The following is a 19,322-nucleotide window of genomic DNA, read 5'->3' as shown; positions in this document are numbered from 1 at the left end:
GGCTTTTGATCCTTCCATGAGAAATTTGGATGATTTCTCCATGATGGATTATAGGTGTTTCCATAAGGTTCACCCATGTAATTTACCTCTGCTATTGCAGGGTTCTCAGGATCATAAGCTTCTTCTTCAGGAGAAGCCTCTTGAGTACTGTTGGATGCAGCTTGCATTCCATTCAGACTCTGAGAAATCATATTGACTTGCTGAGTCAATATTTTATTCTGAGCTAATATGGCATTCAGAGTATCAATTTCAAGAACTCCCTTCTTCATAGGTATCCCATTACTCACAGGATTCCTCTCAGAAGTGTACATGAACTGGTTATTAGCAACCATGTCAATGAGTTCTTGAGCTTCTGCAGGTGTTTTCTTTAAGTGAATGGATCCACCTGCAGAAGTGTCCAGTGACATCTTTGATAGCTCAGATAAACCATCATAGAATATATCCAGGATGGTCCATTCTGAAAGCATGTCAGAAGGACACTTTTTGGTCAGCTGCTTGTATCTTTCCCAAGCTTCATAGAGGGCTTCACCTTCTTTCTGTCTGAAGGTTTGAACATCCACTCTAAGCTTACTCAGCTTTTGAGGAGGAAAGAACTTGGCTAAGAAAGCCATGACTAGCTTATCCCAAGAGTTCAAGTTGTCTTTGGGTTGAGAGTCCAACCATACTCTAGCTCTGTCTCTTACAGCAAAAGGGAAAAGTATGAGCCTGTAGACTTTAGGATCTACTCCATTAGTCTTAACAGTATCACAGATCTGCAAGAATTCAGTTAAGAACTGAAAAGGATCTTCAGATGGAAGTCCATGAAACTTGCAGTTCTGTTGCATCAGAGAAACTAGCTGAGGTTTCAGCTCAAAGTTGTTTGCTCCAATGGCAGGAATGGAGATGCTTCTTCCATGTAAATTGGAATTTGGTGCAGTAAAGTCACCAAGCATCCTCCTTGCATTATTATTATTTTCGGCTGCCATCTCCTCTTCTTGTTCGAAAGTTTCTGATAGGTGCTTGCTGGATAGTTGTAATTCAGGGTCTGCTTCAACAAGAATGTTCTTGTCCTTGCTCCTGCTCATATGAAAAAGAGGGACAGAAAAATAATAATAATAGGGATCCTTTTTACCACAGTATAGAGGTCCCTGTGTAAGTAGAAGAATAAATAAATAGAAGGAGATGAGAGAGGGAGAATTTCGAAAATAATTTTTGAAAAAGAGTTAGTGATTTTTCGAAAATGGCTTTTGAAAAGGGTTAGTAATTTTTTTTTCGAAAATTAAAATAAAAAGAACTAATTAGTTAATTAAAAAGAAATTTTGAAAAAGAGGGAAGAGATTTTCGAAAATTGGAGAGAGAGAGAGTTAGTTAGTTGGTTTTGAAAAAGATAAGAAACAAACAAAAAGTTAGTTGAAACAAATTTTGAAAATCAATTTTGAAAAGATAAGAAGTTAGGAAGTTAGAAGAGATATTTTGAAACCAATTTTTTTGAAAAAGGTGAGATAAGAAGATATTTTTGAAAAGATATGATAGAAATTAGTTTTTGAAAAAGATTTGAATTTTTAAAATCACAATTAATGACTTGATTCACAAGAAATCACAAGATATGATTCTAGAACTTAAAGTTTGAATCTTTCTTAACAAGTAAGTAACAAACTTGAAATTTTTGAATCAAAACATTAATTGTTATTGTATTTTCGAAAATTTTGATACAAAAATAAGAAAAAGATTTTTGAAAAATATTTTTAGAATTTTCGAAAATAACTAAGAAAACTGAAAAAGATTTAATTTTTGAAAAAGATTTTGAAAAAGATAAGATTTTTAAATTGAAAATTTGATTTGACTCATAAAAACAACTAGATTTTAAAAATTTTTGAACAAGTCAAATCTAATTTTCGAAATTTTAAGAGAGAAAAGAGGGAAAGATTTTTTTTTCATTTTTTTTGAATTTTTATTGATGAGAGAGAAAAACATGAAAATTATGCAATGCATGAGAATTTTAGATCAAAACATGTGATGCATGCAAGAATGCTATGAATGTCAAGATGAACACCAAGAACACTATGAAGATCATGATGAACATCAAGAACACAATTTTGAAAAATTTTTAATGCAAAGAAAATATGCAAGACACCAAACTTAGAATTATTTAATGCTTAGACACTAAGAATTCAAGAATGTATATGAAAAACAAGAAAAGACACAACATGCAAATGCAAAGATCAAACAAGAAGACTTACCAAGAACAACTTGAAGATCATGAAGAACACTATGAATGCATGAATTTTTTCGAAAAAATGCAAGATGCACATGCAATTGACACCAAACTTATAACATGACTCAAGACTCAAGCAAGAACACAAAAAATATTTTTGATTTTTATGATTTTCTAATTTTTTTGTATTTTTTTCAAAAATTATTTGAAAAACAAAAATAAGGATTTCAAAATCTTTAATATGAATTCCAGGAATCTTGTGCTCTTTAGTCTAAAGCTCCAATCAAAGGGTCAGACATGGCTTAATAGCCATTCAAGCTTTAGAATGGATTTACATCCATTGAGGTGATTAGTTGAAGACCAATCCCAAGGGAGTTTGGGTATGGCTTTTCAGCCAGATAGGATTCAACATGTTACCATGAAACTCTAGAATTCATTCTTGAAAGTTTTAAAGCCATAGAATAATTTATTTTTGAAAACATTTTTATTTAAAAAAAATTTTTTTTTCGAAAACAAAAGAAAAATTTTTGAAAGATTTTTGAAAAATTTTTGAAAACTTTTTGAAAAGAAAACGAAAAGAAAGTTACCCAATCTGAGCAACAAGATGAACTGTCAGTTGTCCAAACCCGAACAATCCCCGACAACGGCGCCAAAAACTTGGTGCGCAGAAATTGTAATTACACTTTGATTATGTAAAATTCATCGCTCTTTCTTTCCCTGGTAATGGCGCCAAAAACATGATACCAATACCATGGTTCACAACTTCGCACAACTAACCAGCAAGTTCACTGGGTCGTCCAAGTAATACCTTACGTGAGTAAGGGTCGAATCCCACGGAGATTGTTGGTATGAAGCAAGCTATGGTCACCTTGTAAATCTCAGTCAGGCGGATATAAAATAGTAATGGAGTTTTTGAAAATAATTAATAAAACAGGGATAGAAATACTTATGTAAATCATTGGTGAGAATTTCAGATAAGCGAATAGAGATGCTTTCGTTCCTCTGAACCTCTGCTTTATGTGATACATCACCATTGTCAATGGCTACTTTCGGTCTTCTCTCGGGAAAATGATCCAAATGCCCTGTCACGGCTGGTGCACGAAATTGTGATGTCCAGGCTCGAACAATCCTTGGTAATGGCTCCAAAGCTTGGTGCTTTTATCTTAATTCATAATTGTCACAACTTCGATACAACTAACCAGCAAGTGCACTGGGTCGTCCAAGTAATACCTTACGTGAGTAAGGGTCGAATCCCACGGAGATTGTTGGTATGAAGCAAGCTATGGTCACCTTGTAAATCTCAGTCAGGCAGATATAAAGTGATAATGGTGTTTTCGAATTTAATATAATAAAATAGGGATAGAGATACTTATGTAATTCATTGGTAGGAATTTCAGATAAGCGAATGGAGATGCTTTTCGTTCCTCTGAACCTCTGCTTTCCTGCTATCTTCATCCAATCGGTCTTACTCCTTTCCATGGCTGGCTTTATGCAAAGGCATCACCGTTGTCAGTGGCTACATCCCCTCCTCTCAGTGAATAATATGCTCACGCACCCTGTCACGGCACGACTATTCATCTGTCGGTTCTCGATCATGCTGGAATAGGATTCACCCTCCTTTTGCGTCTGTCACTAACGCCCAGCACTCGCGAGTTTGAAGCTCGTCACAGTCATTCAATCATTGAATCCTACTCAGAATACCATAGACAAGGTTTAGACCTTCCGGATTCTCTTGAATGCCGCCATCATTCTAGCTTACGCCACGAAGATTCTGGTTAGGAGATCTAAGAGATATTCATTCTAGCTTAATTCATGTAGAACAGAAGTGTTTGTCAGGCACGCGTTCATAGGGGAGAATGGTGATGAGCGTCACACATAATCATCACCTTCATCACGTTCTTGAGTGCGAATGGATATCTTAGAAGAGAAATAAGAAGAATTGAATAGAAAACAGTAGTACTTGCATTAATCTTTGAGGAACAGCAGAGCTCCACACCTTAATCTATGGAGTGTAGAAACTCTACCGTATGAAAATACATAAGTGAAGGTCCAGGCATGGCCGAGATGGCCAGCCCCTCTGATCTAAGAACCAGGCGTCCAAAGATTCCTAATACAATAGTAAAAGGTCCTATTTATAATAAACTAGTCACTAGGGTTTACATGAGTAAGTAATTGATGCATAAATCCACTTCCGGGGCCCACTTGGTGTGTGTTTGGGCTGAGCTTAAGTGTAGCACGTGCAGAGGCCATTTGTGGAGTTGAACGCCAGTTTCTGTGCCAGTTTGGGCGTTCAACTCTGGTTTTGGATCCTTTTCTGGCGCTGGACGCCAGATTTGGGCAGAAGGCTGGCGTTGAACGCCAGTTTACGTCGTCTATTCTTGGCCAAAGTATGGACTATTATATATTGCTGGAAAGCCCTGGATGTCTACTTTCCAACGCAATTGGAAGCGCGCCATTTCGAGTTCTGTAGCTCCAGAAAATCCACTTTGAGTGCAGGGAGGTCAGAATCCAACAGCATCAGCAGTCCTTTTTCAACCTCTGAATCTGATTTCTGCTCAAGTCCCTCAATTTCAGCCAGAAAATACCTGAAATCACAGAAAAACACACAAACTCATAGTAAAGTCCAGAAATGTGAATTTAACATAAAAACTAATGAAAACATCCCTAAAAGTAGCTAGATCCTACTAAAAACATACTAAAAACAATGCCAAAAAGCGTATAAATTATCCGCTCATCACAACATCAAACTTAAATTGTTGCTTGTCCCCAAGCAACTGAAAATCAAATAGGATAAAAAGAAGAGAATATACTATAAATTCCAAACTATCAATGAAACATAGCTTCAATCAAATGAGCGGGACTTATAGCTTTTTGCCTCTTGAATAGTTTTGGCATCTCACTTTATCCATTGAGGTTCAGAATGATTGGCATCTATAGGAACTCAGAGTTCAGATAGTGTTATTGACTCTCCTAGTTCAGTATGATGATTCTTGAACACAGCTTCTTTATGAGTCTTGGCCGTGGCCCTAAGCACTTTGTTTTCCAGTAATACCACCGGATACATAAATGCCACAGACACATAATTGGGTGAACCTTTCCAGATTGTGACTCAGCTTTGCTAAAGTCCCCAATTAGAGGTGTCCAGGGTTCTTAAGCACACTCTTTGTTTTTGCTTTGGACCTTGACTTTAACCGCTCAGTCTCAAGTTTTCACTTGACACCTACACGCCACAAGCACATGGTTAGGGACAGCTTGGTTTAGCCGCTTAGACAAGGATTTTATTCCTTTAGGCCCTCCTATCCACTGATGCTCAAAGCCTTGGGATCCTTTTTTATTTGCCCTTGCCTTTTGGTTTTAAGGGTTATTGGCTTTTTCTGCTTGCTCTTTCTTTTTCTTTTTTTTCTATTTTTTCTTTTTTTCGCCCTTTTTTTTTTTCTGCAAGCTTTGTTCTTTGCTGCTTTTTCTTGCTTCAAGAATCATTTTTATGATTTTTCAGATTATCGAATAACATGTCTCCTAGTCATCATTCTTTCAAGAGCCAACATATTTAACATTCTTAAACAACAACTTCAAAAGACATATGCACTGTTCAAGCATACATTCAGAAAACAAGAAGCATTGTCACCACATCAATATAATTAAACTAAGTTCAAGGATAAATTCGAAACTCATGTACTTCTTGTTCTTTTGAATTAAAACATTTTTCTTTTAAGAGAGGTGATGGATTCATAGGACATTCATATCTTTAAGACAAAGTTACTAACTACTAATGATCATGTAATAAAGGCACAAACATTGATAAGCACATAATATAGAAAACGAAAAACAGAGAAAACAAGAACAAGGAATGAATCCACCTTAGTGATGGTGGCGTTTCCTTCTTGAGGAACCAATGATGTCCTTGAGCTCTTCTATGTCTCTTCCTTGTCTTTGTTGCTCCTCCCTCATTGCCTTTTGATCTTCTCTTATTTCATGCAGCATGATGGAGTGCTCTTGATGTTCCACCCTTAGTTGTCCCATATTGGAACTCAATTCTCCTAGGGAGGTGTTAATTTGCTCCCAATAGTTTTGTGGAGGAAAGTGCATTTGAGGCATTTCCGGAATCTCATGGTGATGAGCTTCATACGCCTCTTGAGCTCCATGAGTGGGCTCTCTTGCTTGTTCCATCTTTTTCTTAGTGATGGGCTTGTCCTCTTTGATGAGGATATCTCCCTCTATGTCAGTCCTAGCTGAATTGCATAGGTGGCAAATGAGGTGAGGGAAGGCTAACCTTGCCATGGTGGAGGACTTGTCAGCTACCTTGTAGAGTTCTTGAGGTATAATCTCATGAACTTCCACCTCTTCTCCAATCATGATGCTATGGATCATGATGGCCCGGTCTATAGTAACTTCAGACCGGTTGCTAGTGGGAATGATTGAGCATTGAATAAACTCCAACCATCCTCTAGCTATAGGCTTGAGGTCCAATCTTCTTAGTTGAACCGGCTTGCCTTTGGAGTCAATCTTCCATTGAGCTCCTTCTACACATATGTCCATAAGGACTTGGTCCAACCTTTGATCAAAGTTGACTCTCCTTGTGTAGGGGCGTGCGTTCTCTTCCATGTATGGAAAGTTGAACGCCAACCTCACATTCTCCGGACTAAAATCTAAGTATTTCCCCCAAACCATTGTAACATAGTTCTTTGGATCCGGGTTCTTACTTTGATCATGGTTCTTGGTGATCCATGCATTGGCATAGAACTCTTGAACCATTAGGATGCCGACTTGTTGGATGGGATTTGTTAGAACTTCCCAACCTCTTCTTTGAATTTCATGTTGGATCTCCGGATACTCATTTCTTTTGAGTTTAAAAGGGACCTCAGGGATCACCTTCTTTTTGGCCACAACATCATAGAAGTGGTCTTGATGGGCTTTGGAGATGAACCTTTCCATCTCCCATGACTCGGATGTGGAAGCTTTTATCTTCCCTTTCCCTCTTCTAGAGGATTCTCCGGTCTTAGATGCCATCAATGGTAATGGAAAAACAAAACGCTTATGCTTTTACCACACCAAACTTAGAATATTGCTCGCCCTCGAGCAATAAACAAAAGAATAGAAGAAGAAGAAGAAGAAATATGGAGAGGGAGAGGGAGATATGGTTTCGGCTAAGGAGAGTGTAGAGGGGTGTGTTGTGTGAATTTGATGAAGAATGGAGGTCTTTATATAGGGAAGGGAGGGGGGGTTAAGGTTCGGCCATATGGGTGGGTTTGGGTGGGAAATTGGTTTTGAATTTTGAAGGTAGGTGGAGTTTATGAGGTAGGTTTATGGGGAAGAGTGGATAGATGTGAGTAGTGAAGAGGTGATGGGGAAGAGAGATTGAGGTGATTGGTGAGGGGTTTTTTAGGGAAGAGTGTTTGTGGGGTTGTGTGAAAGAGAGTGGTGAGAAGAAGTGAGTGGAGGTAGGTGGGGATCCAGATCCTGAGGTGTCAAGGCATTTACATCCCTGCACCTATTAGGCATGTAAAAATGCCTTTGTACCCAACTCTGGGCGTTCAGCGCCAGGTTGGTGGCCATTTTGGGCGTTCAACGCCCATTTGTGTGCCATTTCTGGCGTTGAACGCCAGAACCATGCCTGTTCTGGCGTTCAGCGCCCAGAAGCTGCCCATTTTGGGCGTTCAGCGCCAGAACCATGCTCTGTTCTGGCGCTGAACGCCAGACAGATGCTCCTCCAGGGTGTGATTTTTCTTCTGCTGTTTTTGATTCTGTTTTCAATTTTTCTATTTATTTTGTGACTCCACATGATCATGAACCTAAGAAAACATGAAAAACAATAAAAATAAGAATTAGATAAACATTGGGTTGCCTCCCAACAAGCGCTTCTTTAATGTCAATAGCTTGACAGTGGGCTCTCATGGAGCCTCACAGATGTGCAGAGCTTTGTTGAGACTCTCCAACACCAAACTTAGAGTTTGGATATGGGAGTTCAACACCAAACTTAGAGTTTGGTTGTGGCCTCCCAACACCAAACTTAGAGTTTGACTGTGGGGGCTCTGGTTGACTCTGCTTTGAGAGAAGCTTTTCAAGCTTCCTCTCCATGGTTGCAGAGGGAGATCCTTGAGTTTTGAATACAAGGGAGTTCTCATTCCATTGAAGGACTATTTCACCTCTGTCAACATCAATCACAGCTCTTGCTGTGGCCAGGAAAGGTCTTCCTAGGATGATGGATTCATCCTCTTCCTTTCCAGTATCCAGGACTATGAAATCAGCAGGGATGTAAAGGCCCTCAACCTTTACTAAAACATCCTCTACTTGTCCATATGCCTGTTTTCTTGAGCTGTCTGCCATCTCTAATGAGATTTTAGCAGCTTGCACCACATAGATTCCCAGTTTCTCTATTATAGAGAGGGGCATGAGGTTTATCCCTGAACCAAGGTCACACAGAGCCTTAAAGATCATGGTGCCTATGGTACAAGGGATTATGAACTTTCCAGGATCCTGTCTCTTCTGAGGCAATGTCAGTTGATCCAGATCACTTAGTTCATTGATGAACAAGGGAGGTTCAACTTCCCAAGTATCAATGCCAAACAATTTGGCATTCAGCTTCATGATTGCACCAAGAAACTTGGCAGTTTGCTCTTCAGTAACATCCTCATTCTCTTCAGAAGAGGAATACTCATCAGAGCTCATGAAGGGCATAAGGAGGTTCAATGGAATCTCTATGGTCTCTAGATGAGTCTCAGATTCCTTTGGTTCCTCAGAGGGAAGCTCCTTATTGACCACTGGACGTCCCAGGAGGTCTTCCTCCTTGGGATTCACGTCCTCTCCTCTCCTCACAGGTTCGGCCATGGCGCTTATGTCAATGGCCTTGCACTCTCCTTTTGGATTCTCTTCTGTATTGCTTGGGAGAGTACTAGGAGGGATTTCAGTGATCCTTTTACTCAGCTGGCCCACTTGTGCTTCCAGATTTCTAATGGAAGACCTTGTTTCATTCATGAAACTTACAGTGGCCTTAGATAGATCAGAGACTAGATTTGCTAAATTAGAAGCATTTTGTTCAGAGTTCTCTGTCTGTTGCTGAGTTGATGATGGAAAAGGCTTGCTGTTGCTAAACCTGTTTCTTCCACCATTATTAAAGCCTTGTTGGGGCTTTTGATCCTTCCATGAGAAATTTGGATGATTTCTCCATGTTGAGTTATAGGTGTTTCCATAAGGTTCACCTAAGTAGTTCACCTCTGCTATTGCAGGGTTCTCAGGATCATAGGCTTCTTCTTCAGAAGATGCCTCTTGAGTACTGTTGGATGCCGCTTGCATTCCATGTAGACTCTGAGAAATCATATTGACTTGCTGAGTCAATATTTTATTCTGAGCCAATATGGCATTCAGAGTATCAACTTCAAGAACTCCCTTCTTCATAGGCGTCCCACTACTCACAGGATTCCTTTCAGAAGTGTACATGAACTGGTTATTAGCAACCATGTCAATGAGTTCTTGAGCTTCTGCAGGCGTTTTCTTTAGGTGAATGGATCCACCTGCAGAGGTATCCAATGACATCTTAGATAACTCAGACAGACCATCATAGAATATATCTAGGATGGTCCATTCTGAAAGCATGTCAGAAGGACACTTTTTGGTCAACTGTTTGTATCTTTCCTAAGCTTCATAGAGGGATTCACCTTCTTTCTGTCTGAAGGTTTGAACATCAGCTCTAAGCTTGCTCAGCTTTTGAGGAGGAAAGTACTTGGCTAAGAAAGCCGTGACCAGCTTATCCCAAGAGTTCAGGCTGTCTTTAGGTTGAGAATCCAACCATAATCTAGCTCTGTCTCTTACAGCAAAAGGAAAAAGCACCAAGTATCACATATCTGCAAGTAGACTTCAGGATCTACTCCATTAGTCTTAACAGTATCACATATCTACAAGAATTCAGTTAAGAACTGAAAAGGATCCTCAGATGGAAGTCCATGAAACTTGCAGTTCTGCTGCATCAGAGAAACTAATTGAGGTTTCAGCTCAAAATTGTTTGCTCCAATGGCAGGAATGGAGATGCTTCTTCCATGTAAATTGGAATTAGGTGCAGTAAAGTCACCAAGCATTCTCCTTGCATTGTTGTTGGGTTCGGCTGCTATCTCCTTTACTTGTTCGAAATTTTCAATCAAGTTGTCTCTGGATTGTTGTAATTTAGCTTCTCTTAATTTTCTCTTCAGAGTCCTTTCAGGTTCTGGATCAGCTTCAACAAGAATGCCTTTTTCTCTATCCCTGCTCATAAGAAAGAGAAGAGAAAAAGAAAAGAAGAGGAATCCTCTATGTCACAGTAAAGAGGTTCCTTATTGTTAGTAGAAAAGAAGAAGAAGAAATTCGAACACAGATAGAGGAGGGGGTTCGAATTTGGTGATGATGTGAGGAAGAGATGTTAGTTAATGAATGAATAAATAGAATAGGATGAGAGAGAAGGAGGGAATTTTCGAAAATTATTTTTGAAAAGGAGTTAGTGATTTTTGAAAATGGTTTTTGAAAAATTATTAGTAATTTTCGAAAATTCAATTTTAAAAATTAAATTAATTAATAAATTAAAAAGAAATTTTGAAAAAAGGGGGAAGATATTTTCGAAAAATGAGAGAGAGAGAGTTAGTTAGGTGGTTTTGAAAAAGTTAAGAAACAAACAAAAAGTTAGTTAGTTAGTTGAAACAAATTTTGAAAAGATAAGAAGTTAGGAAGTTAGAGAAGATATTTTGAAAAGATATTTTTGAAAAAGATAAGATAAGAAGATATTCTAGAAAGTAGTTTTGAAAAAGATTTGATTTTTAAAATCACAATTAATGACTTGATTCACAAGAAATCACAAGATATGATTCTAGAATTTAAAGTTTGAATCTTTCTTAACAAGCAAGTAACAAACTTGAAATTTTTGAATCAAAACATTAATTAGTGATGTTATTTTCGAAAATTTGATGTAAAAATAAGAAAAAGATTTTTGAAAAATATTTTTGGAATTTTCGAAAATAACTAAGAATTTTTGAAAAAGATTTGATTTTTGAAAAAGATTTTGAAAAAGATAAGATTTTCAAATTGAAAATTTGATTTGACTCATAAGAAACAACTTGATTTTAAAAATTTTTGAAAAAGTCAATCCAAATTTTCGAATTTGAGGAGAGAAAAAGGGAAAGATATTTTTTTTATTTTTGAAATTTTTATGAAAAACATGAAAATTATGCAATGCATGAAATTTTTAGATCAAAACATGTGATGCATGAAAGAATGCTATGAATGTCAAGATGAACACCAAGAACACTATGAAGATCATGATGAACATCAAGAACATATTTTTGAAAAATTTTTAATGCAAAGAAAACATGCAAGACACCAAACTTAGAATTCTTTAATGCTTAGACACTAAGAATTCAAGAATGCATATGATAAACATGAAAAGACACAAAACAAAAATTCATCAAGATCAAACAAGAAGACTTACCAAGAACAACTTGAAGATCATGAAGAACACTATGAATGCATGATATTTTCGAAAAATGCAAGATGCATATGCAAGTGACACCAAACTTATGATATGACTCAAGACTCAAACAAGAAACAGAAAAATATTTTTGATTTTTATGATTTTCTAATTTTTTTGGGTTTTTTCGAAAATAATATGAAAAAGAAAAAATAAGGATTCCAAAATTTTTAATATGAATTCCAGGAATCTTGCCATGTTAGTCTAAAGCTTCAGTCCAGGAATTAGACATGGCTCACTAGCCAGCCAAGCTTTCAAAGAAAGCTCCAGTCCAAAACACTAGACATGGCCAATGGCCAGCCAAGCTTCAGTCTTTAACACGAGAGTATATTGCTCTTTGATAACAAATTGCAAGCCTCAATCCAAATAAATTTAGACATGGCTTTACAGCTAGCCAGGCTTCACATGCTTCATGAAACACTAGAATTCATTCTTAAAAATTTTGAATAAAAATTTTTTTAAAAACATTTTAATATTTTTTTTTCGAAAACAGATGAGAAAGTTTTGAAATATTTTTTTTTTGAAAAATTTTTGAAAAGAAGATAAAAAGAAAATTACCTAATCTGAGCAACAAGATGAACCGTCAGTTGTCCAAACTCAAACAATCCCCGGCAACGGCGCCAAAAACTTGGTGCTGTTGCCGGATCAAAAGGGAATCTGGCACTGATGTTACCGGACCAAAAGCTTGCCGAAGACTCAAACAATCCCCGGCAACGGCGCCAAAAACTTGGTGCACGAAATTGTGATGTCCAGGCTCGAACAATCCCTGGTAATGGCTCCAAAGCTTGGTGCTTTGATCTTAATTCATAATTGTCACAACTTCGATACAACTAACCAGCAAGTGTACTGGGTCGTCCAAGTAATACCTTACGTGAGTAAGGGTCGAATCCCACGGAGATTGTTGGTATGAAGCAAGCTATGGTCACCTTGTAAATCTCAGTCAGGCAGATATAAAGTGATAATGGTGTTTTCGAATTTAATATAATAAAATAGGGATAGAGGTACTTATGTAACTCATTGGTAGGAATTTCAGATAAGCGAATGGAGATGCTTTTCGTTCCTCTGAACCTCTGCTTTCCTGCTATCTTCATCCAATCGGTCTTACTCCTTTCCATGGCTGGCTTTATGCAAGGGCATCACCGTTTTCAGTGGCTACACCCCCTCCTCTCAGTGAATAATATGCTCACGCACCCTGTCACGGCACGGCTATTCATCTGTCGGTTCTCGATCATGCTGGAATAGGATTCACCCTCCTTTTGCGTCTGTCACTAACGCCTAGCACTCGCGAGTTTGAAGCTCGTCACAGTCATTCAATCATTGAATCCTACTCAGAATACCACAGACAAGGTTTAGACCTTCCGGATTCTCTTGAATGTCGCCATCATTCTAGCTTACGCCACGAAGATTCTGGTTAGGAGATCTAAGAGATACTCATTCTAGCTTAATTCATGTAGAACAGAAGTGTTTGTCAGGCACGCGTTCATAGGGGAGAATGGTGATGAGCTTCACACGTAATCATCACCTTCATCACGTTCTTGAGTGCGAATGGATATCTTAGAAGAGAAATAAGAAGAATTGAATAGAAAACAGTAGTACTTGCATTAATCTTTGAGGAACAGCAGAGCTCCACACCTTAATCTATGGAGTGTAGAAACTCTACCGTATGAAAATACATAAGTGAAGGTCCAGGCATGGCCGAGATGGCCAGCCCCTCTGATCTAAGAACCAGGCGTCCAAAGATTCCTAATACAATAGTAAAAGGTCCTATTTATAATAAACTAGTCACTAGGGTTTACATGAGTAAGTAATTGATGCATAAATCCACTTCCGGGGCCCACTTGGTGTGTGTTTGGGCTGAGCTTAAGTGTAGCACGTGCAGAGGCCATTTGTGGAGTTGAACGCCAGTTTCTGTGCCAGTTTGGGCGTTCAACTCTGGTTTTGGATCCTTTTCTGGCGCTGGACGCCAGATTTGGGCAGAAGGCTGGCGTTGAACGCCAGTTTACGTCGTCTATTCTTGGCCAAAGTATGGACTATTATATATTGCTGGAAAGCCCTGGATGTCTACTTTCCAACGCAATTGGAAGAGCGCCATTTCGAGTTCTGTAGCTCCAGAAAATCCACTTTGAGTGCAGGGAGGTCAGAATCCAACAGCATCAGCAGTCCTTTTTCAACCTCTGAATCTGATTTTTGCTCAAGTCCCTCAATTTCAGCCAGAAAATACCTGAAATCACAGAAAAACACACAAACTCATAGTAAAGTCCAGAAATGTGAATTTAACATAAAAACTAATGAAAACATCCCTAAAAGTAGCTAGATCCTACTAAAAACATACTAAAAATAATGCCAAAAAGCGTATAAATTATCCGCTCATCAACGGCACGGCTAATCGTCTGGAGGCATCACCCTTGTCAATGGTTTCATCTTATCCTCTCAGTGAAAATGGTCAACGCACCCTGTCACGACACGGCTATTCATCTGTCGGTTCTCGATCATGCTGGAATAGGATTTACTATCCTTTTGCGTCTGTCACTACGCCCAGCAATCGCGAGTTTGAAGCTCGTCACAGTCATTCAATCATTGAATCCTACTCGGAATACCACAGACAAGGTTTAGACTTTCCGGATTCTCTTGAATGCCGCCATCATTCTAACTTACACCACGAAGATTCCGATTAAGAGATTTAAGAGATACTCATTCAATCTAATGTAGAACGGAGGTGGTTGTTAGGCACGCGTTCATAGGGAATGATGATGATTGTCACGTTCATCACATTCAGGTTGAAGTGCGAATGAATATCTTGGAAGCGAAATAAGATGAATTGAATAGAAAACAGTAGTACTTTGCATTAATCTTTGAGGAACAGCAGAGCTCCACACCTTAATCTATGGAGTGTAGAAACTCTACCGTTAAAAATACATAAGTGAAAGGTCCAGGCATGGCCGAATGGCCAGCCCCTCTGATCTAAGAACCAGGCATCCAAAGATGTTCAAAGATACAATCCAGGATCAAAAGATATCTAATACAATAGTAAAAGGTCCTATTTATAATAGACTAGCTACTAGGGTTTACATAAGTAAGTAATTGATGCATAAATCCACTTTCGGGGCCCACTTGGTGTGTGCTTGGGCTGAGCTTTAACTCTCCACGTGCAGAGGTCATTTGTGGAGTTGAACGCCAGGTTTTGATCCATTTCTGGCGTTCAACTCTGGTTCTTGATCCATTTTTGGCGCTGAACTCCAGAATTGGGCAGAGAGCTGGCGTTGAACGCCGGTTTACGTCATCTATCCTCAAGCAAAGTATGAACTATTATATATTTCTGGAAAGCCCTGGATGTCTACTTTCCAACACAATTGGAAGCGCGCCATTTTGAGTTCTGTAGCTCCAGAAAATCCATTTTGAGTACAGGGAGGTCAGAATCCAACAGCATCAGCAGTCCTTCTTCAACCTCTGAATCTGATTTTTGCTCAAGTTCCTCAATTTCAGCCAGAAAATACCTGAAATCACAAAAAAATATACAAACTCATAGTAAAGTCCAGAAATGTGAATTTAACATAAAAACTAATGAAAACATCCCTAAAAGTAACTAGATCCTACTAAAAACATACTAAAAACAATGCCAAAAAGCGTATAAATTATCCGCTCATCTGTATGCGTTTGCACCGTTTCTAAGTTTTCATCTCTGTGCGTCCGCACAGGTCCCTGTGCGCCTGCACACGATGCGTTCTGGGCGTTAACAGGTCAACCTGCCCTATTGAGAGGCAGCCCATCTCTTCTCTTCTTTTCTCCATAGCTGTTCTCTTCCTCTCTTCTCTGCCCAACTCTGTCGGTCCTTGCCGCCAGCCACCGCTGCCGTCAGCCCACCACCGGCGACTCTTCTCTCTCTCTTTCTCTTACTCCTCTTCTCTTTTCTTTCTTTCTTTCCCTTCTCTTTTCTCTATCCACCACTGGTGAGTTCTCTCTACCGGTGCTTCTTTTTCCGGCGAACCCAAACACCGTGATTTCGCAGTGGCTATAAGGAGTGCCATTGTTCCTCCCTCGTTCTTGTCCTATTCAACCTTTATATCTTAGGTTCTTGCTTTTCCTTCATTTTCATGTTAATATTTTTGCAATTGCTTTCAATTCTTTTATGTTGCTTAGATTTCATTAGTTGCTTTCTTTATTGTTTCTTTGTTTTGCAAAGTGTTGTTGCTTGATTGTTGGGTTGGTAATGATCAAATTTGAGCTTAATTGAGATAAACTTGCACATTACATACCACATGTTCGATAAAATGCCTCAATAAACACTTTGTTTGATTCATATGACTTGGTCATCGTATGTGTTCAATTTATCTCTTGTAGGCATATTGTATGAATGGTGCAACTTCTATTATGACTTTTGATGGTAGAAAATTGAAATCACGAATGTATTTCCTTGTTTGTTGATGTGAAACTTTGGTTGTAAATGCATTGTGTTGGTGTAATCTAAGTTTCATTGTTTATCTTAGAATTTAAATTGAGTAGCCACTATACGAATGTTCAAATTTTGATGATGTCTTCATCAAACATCTTTTGGGCTTCCAATTAAGAACAATGTATATGTGGTTACCACTTTTTTGAGGATGAACAATGGACAATTCCCTTTTGGTGCTTGCCTGAAGTTGTTTGCATTTCTCTGTTTTATATTTTCAACGTGAGCACCAAATCATGACGCTTTGAGCTGTGAAATGCCTTAAGGGTGTGATTGCCGTAATATCCGGCCGGTGTGTGTGTTCCAACCGCGCGCAATATTAGAATATACACACCGTATTTCTTGTAAATCACACCACTTCTATAAGCTCTTTTAACATTGTTAGTGCTTCCTCAATGATTTTAATTTATTATTGTCCTATGATCTCGAAGTTCTTTTCTTTGTATTTTCAGGATGAGGAAGAAGGGTAAGACACCGGTTACTTCGCCGGTTGAGCAAACTTCTGCTCGTCCTCCTGATATTTGGTGGCATCGCCAAGGTCATAGACCGGATACCTTGGTTAACCGGAGAGCCGACTCTCAATACAAGGCTATTAAGAAGCTTACAATCCATTGGGAGCAGCCGCTGAAGGTTCCAAGCCAATACAAAGCGACTATTCACCAAAGGATTGCCTCACTTCATTGGGAGTTTCTCGAGCGAGAACCCATTGAAGTCAATGAGACTATGGTGCGGGAATTTTATACCAAGCTTGGGAAGCGAAGTCTGTCTTCCTCCGGGGAAAGATGTTGGATACATCCAATCAAGCTCTAGAACTTATCCTGAACATTCCCCACATTCCACTTGAGAAAGATGGATACTCCAAGATAAAAGTGGATGTCTTCGAAAGAAGAGTATCTCTGACTCCCATTCTTGAGAGAATAGGCCGTTCTGGTGCATCTTGGGAGTATAGCAAAGGGAGGAATTCTGTTCCCACTAGTATTACATACTCTGATTTGAATGCTGAAGCGCGTATATGGCATCAGATTGTGGCAGACTACATCATCTCGACCACCCACACTACCCATGTGAGATTTAGAACTGCTTTGCTACTTTGGGCTATTATGCAAGGGAAGCATATAGCCATCTTGCCTTTATTACGCAAATCTATTTGGAAATTGGTTGAGAAGAAGAATATCAGCATTCCATTTCCGTCGATGGTGATGCACTTAGCAAACGCAGCGGGGGTAGAGAGGCGACCAATGGACATTATATTCCAGATTCTTAGAGGCAACAAGTTTATTCTGAGGGGTGATTTGGAAATATCAACAACCACTACACCCTCCAAGAGAAAGACACCCACAGTACTACCATCAACTCTACCAACTTCATCAACTGCTTTACCCTTTCTCCGACCTCTTCTGGATCTATTCCAAGACATCTTGAATGATATCCACCATATGGAGCATTTGGAGCACAAACGTTTTGAGTGGATAGCGGCGAAGCTAGAAGAAAGAGACCCCGGCCCGGTTCCTAGAGCGTCATCCGAGCTTGCTGGGGAAGAGCATGATGCAGTTTACTACCCCATTCCTGAGTCCACCAGCTGAAGGTGGCCCCTATTCTTCCTCCCGGATCGTGAACATGCACGGAGGACCGTGCACAAATTGAGTGTGGGGGAGGATCGATGACTTCAAGGGGGTAAAAATTTCTCTCTTAAAAACACTTTGCAATGTTTCTTGTAGTACTTTTCTTCATTTTGAGTAGCTTTATTTCTATTGCATCTTGTTTGGTTTGCTGTAAATATTTCTTTATCGTTTATGGATATGTAGTAGTTAATATTTGCATGTTGCATGATAGAACGAATAAGTTGGCAAAACACCAAGGAATTTTCATGAAACCTTTTTCTAAGGGCATACCATTGATTGAATTGAAGAAAAATTGTGTTTACCAACTTGCTTGGAGTATTTTGTTTGTAGAACATGGAAACGAGCTAGAACAACATACCTTGTGAGATTTGAGCTTTAATAGATGGTTGCACTTTTCAGCTAGAATGTTGTTCTTGTGTGTGATTATACTCTTTTTTTTATTGTGATAATTGATTTGCATGATTCTTTATGTCTTGTATTTGTGTTTGAATGCATTTAGCATGATTGAGGCCATCTTTGATCATAAACTCACTAACCTATATAACCGACCCTTGCATTCGCCTTTTTGAACCCCTTTGAGCCTATGAATCCCCTTTTGTTCTGATGATAGCACATTACTCCCCTTAAGCAAAAAACTATTGATGTCCCTGAATTACTCTTTGATTAGCTTGGGTGGATTAGTGTGTAAGTTCTAAGTGTGGGGGAATTTCGGGAAGCATTGGTGACAAAGGTATGAACTCTTTGTGAAAAATCTTTTGGGCAATTAGGTAATGCTCATGCATTTCACTAATTAAAACATATGCATTCATAGTAAAAAAAAACTTGCACATAACAAAGTATGAATAAAAAGAGTAAATAAAGGATGCATATGCTATGTTTAAAAAGAAAATGCATAAGTAAAGTGAGATAGAAAAAAATGAAAATGGGTAGAAAGGCTGTATTGTTACGTGTACATAGGTGATGTAGGATTAGGTGGACACTCAAATTAATCAAAGAACTAATTCTTTAAGTCCACTTAACCATATTTCATCCTACCTAACCCTAGCCCCATAACATCCCTCTAAAGACCTCATGATACTTGTTATTCATGCATTAAATACTAGTTGATTGTTAGATGACTTGCAAATCTTTGAAAAGCATGATAAAAGGGAAATTGAGTGGTTAAACCCTAAACACTGAGTGAATTGAGTGGATACACATCCGGTGAGGGGTTCGATCGCTCAATTCCATGTTCTTACACCTCATATTGCATCTTCTTGTAAGTTGTTTGATTGGATAGTTTTGATAACTTCAATTCAATTCTTTGGACATTGATCTTAATGCATGAACCTTTTTCATTGGCCCTTTAGTTTTTTGTGATGGACTGGAATTTCATGGTTTGTTTCTACCAACTCTCATAATATTACATATTGGTGATTAGTCTTAGGATAGTTGCATGCATTTAAGTAGTATATAGCATAAGTCATTTTCCCTTTCATATATCTCCTTCGCGTGTATTTAGCATGAGGACATGCTAGTATTTAAGTGTGGGGGAATTGATGAATCCATATTTGATGATGATTTTTGTTATAATTG

At 38.6% G+C, this 19,322-nt stretch overlaps 2 non-coding genes across 2 annotated transcripts; both read left to right on the top strand.

Annotated features, from left to right (window-relative positions):
• Positions 1 to 461: 461 nt before the first annotated feature.
• Positions 462 to 569, top strand: LOC148553832 (small nucleolar RNA R71). The gene has a single exon (XR_015893928.1). It is a non-coding gene; the product is annotated as a small nucleolar RNA R71 (small nucleolar RNA).
• Positions 570 to 9,778: 9,209 nt separating this feature from the next.
• LOC148553831 (small nucleolar RNA R71) lies at positions 9,779 to 9,886 on the top strand. The gene has a single exon (XR_015893650.1). It is a non-coding gene; the product is annotated as a small nucleolar RNA R71 (small nucleolar RNA).
• Positions 9,887 to 19,322: the final 9,436 nt, after the last annotated feature.

The sequence above is a fragment of the Arachis ipaensis genome, chromosome B7 (assembly GCF_059453495.1).
Source record: "Arachis ipaensis isolate K30076 ecotype BB chromosome B7, ASM5945349v1, whole genome shotgun sequence".
NCBI lineage: Eukaryota > Viridiplantae > Streptophyta > Magnoliopsida > Fabales > Fabaceae > Arachis > Arachis ipaensis.
The sequence above is the reverse complement of the archived record's forward strand: the minus strand, read 5'-3'. Positions and strand labels throughout refer to the sequence as shown.